The 2,546-nt window shown below is 40.3% G+C and overlaps 1 non-coding gene across 1 annotated transcript; it reads right to left on the bottom strand.

Moving 5' to 3' along the window:
* Nucleotides 1–212: 212 nt before the first annotated feature.
* LOC122018301 lies at nucleotides 213–318 on the bottom strand. The gene has a single exon (XR_006121719.1). It is a non-coding gene; the product is annotated as a small nucleolar RNA R71 (small nucleolar RNA).
* Between the last annotated feature and the right edge of the window lie 2,228 nt (nucleotides 319–2,546).

The following is a 2,546-nucleotide window of genomic DNA, read 5'->3' as shown; positions in this document are numbered from 1 at the left end:
CCCCAATCAACACTTAGAGGTCTTTTATGAAATATGTGGTACCATGAAAATGAATGGAGTTCCTTCATATGTTAGATTATTATTATTTGGGTTTTCTTTAAGAGATAGGGCAAAGCAATGGTTGAATTCTTTGGCCCCTAATAGCATCACCACTTGGGAGCAGTGTGAGCAACAGTTTCTTGATAAATTCTATCCACCAAGCAAAACAGCTCATATGAGGAATTTAATTGCAAGCTTCAAGCAAACTGACTCAGAATCTCTTTTTGAAGCATGGGATAGATATAATAGTATGCTCAGACAATGCCCACATCATGGGTTGGAAAGATGGTTAGTGTTGCACACTTTTTATAATGGTATCAACTATCATACCAAAGTGTCCCTTGATTCAGCTGCTGGAGGGGCACTTATGAATAAAAGTTTAGATGAAGCTGAAGAAATTATTGACAGTGTAGCATGAAATCATCATCAATGGGCAAATGAAAGAAGTGGTGGCTATTCTTCTGTAAACCCAATAATTAAAGCATCAGGGAAGTTTGATGTAGATGCAGTCACTCTTTTGTTTGCAAAATTGGATGCTCTTACAAAGAAATTTGAGAATATGGGGACTAGTGCTAATATGGTCAATGCTATTAGTACATCTTGTGAAGTATGTGGGAGTTCAGAGCACTCAAATGACTCATGTCCATTGGGAACTATCACTGCACAAATCAATCAACTGGAACAATGTGATGCAATCATGAGTTACAATCAAAGGCAGAACAACCCATACTCAAATACTTATAACCCTGGATGGAAGAGCCATCCCAATTTTTCTTACAGAAATAATCAAGATCAAGGACCATCTATGGGGGCAAGACCAAATTTTCAAGCTGGGCAACAAAATTTTCAACATCTACCTTCTCACGGCTTACCAAAGTCAAATATTGAAAAGATGCTTGAAGAAATTATCTCAAGTCAGAATGAAATGAAGCAAGATTTAGCAAAGCTCATTCAGAGAATGAATAATTCTGAAAAGCATCAAAAGATCCAGGATAGTCAAATTGCCCAACTAGCTTCCTCATCATCCAGAGCACCAGGACAACTTCCAGGAAAACCTGATGTGAATCCTATGGAGCATTGCAATAGAATTGAGCTTAGGAGCGGACGGACCTTGGGAGACTCCCGAGTGACTGCTCCAAAAGGGATACAAAAAGAAGAATAGCTCTCTCCTCTTATACCAAATCAGATTCAAGCTAATGAGGGGAGTACCATTGAGGTTGAAGAGACTCCTCCACTGAACCATCAGAACAAAGCTGTCCCTTTTCCTCAGAGACTTACAATGCTCAAGAAGGATGAAGAATTTGGCATGTTTTTAGAAAAAGTTAAGGAAATTTGTGTAGAGGTACCTCTTATTGATGATATTCTTCAAATGCCTAGATTTGCCAAATTCCTGAAGGATCTCATGTCAAACAAGAGAAGAAGAGGAGAGGTTGAGACCATTGCGCTTAGTGAGGAATGTAGTGCTATTTTGGAGAAGAACACTTCCCCAAAATTAAAGGACCCAGGGAGCTTTTATATTCCTTGCAACATAGGAAAAGAATTTTTTGAAAAAGCTTTTTGTGATTTGGGGGCAAGTGTTAGCCTCATTCCCTATTCAATTTGTAATAAATTAGGTCTCAAAAACATTAAACTTACTACTATGGCACTTCAACTTGCCGATCATTCCTGCAGGTACCCTTTGGGTATTATAGAAGATGTGCCAGTAGAGGTGGATGGGAATGTTATTCCCACAGATTTTGTCGTGTTGGACATGGAAGAGGACCCCAGGATTCCTATCATATTAGGAAGACATTTCCTTGCTACAGCTGGAGCTATAATTGATGTCAAAAATCATAAGCTTTCTTTGGTAATTGGTAAGGAAAGGTTGGAATATGATTTATCTAATATCTCTAACCATGTCTCGTCTCTTTTAAATGCTTGTAGCAGGACAAGCATTTATAAACTTGAGGAATGGAATTTCCATCCTCATGGAAGGCCACCAAACGAAGGAGACAATGTGGTGGAAGATGTTGGGAGAAGATCTCCCAACAAAAATGAAAAGTATATCTGTCCTCCAAGGGCGAGGAAAAGAAGTGAATGATCAAGTTTGGTCAAGCTAAAGACCTTAAACAAGCGCTTCTTGGGAGGCAACCCAAGGGTTCTTTTAGTTAGTTTTGATTTGTATTTTAATTTCTTTTAGTTTGATGCATTCTTTTGATTTTGTTTTCAGGTTAGGTGCAAAACAGAGCCCGCCCGTGTGCTATACACGGCCAAGCAAAGGTTGCAGAGAAGGGAAGTGCTTGGGCCGTGTCATCCAGACACTGACGTGTAGGATCTCCCGAGGAGAAAAAGGTCTAGGTCGTGTCTCAAACACGGCCGTGTAAAGAATCCTGAGAAGAAAGATGGAGAGGTCGTGTCTCAAACACGGCCGTGTAAAGAATCCCGAGAAGAAAGATGGAGAGGTCGTGTTCCAGACACGGCCGTGCGAAGAATCCAGAGAAGGAAGAGGGGGAGGCCGTGTGGATCTG

This window comes from Zingiber officinale, chromosome 8B, assembly GCF_018446385.1.
Source record: "Zingiber officinale cultivar Zhangliang chromosome 8B, Zo_v1.1, whole genome shotgun sequence".
Classification (NCBI taxonomy): Eukaryota; Viridiplantae; Streptophyta; class Magnoliopsida; order Zingiberales; family Zingiberaceae; genus Zingiber; species Zingiber officinale.
This window is presented reverse-complemented; position numbering and strand designations above follow the sequence as displayed.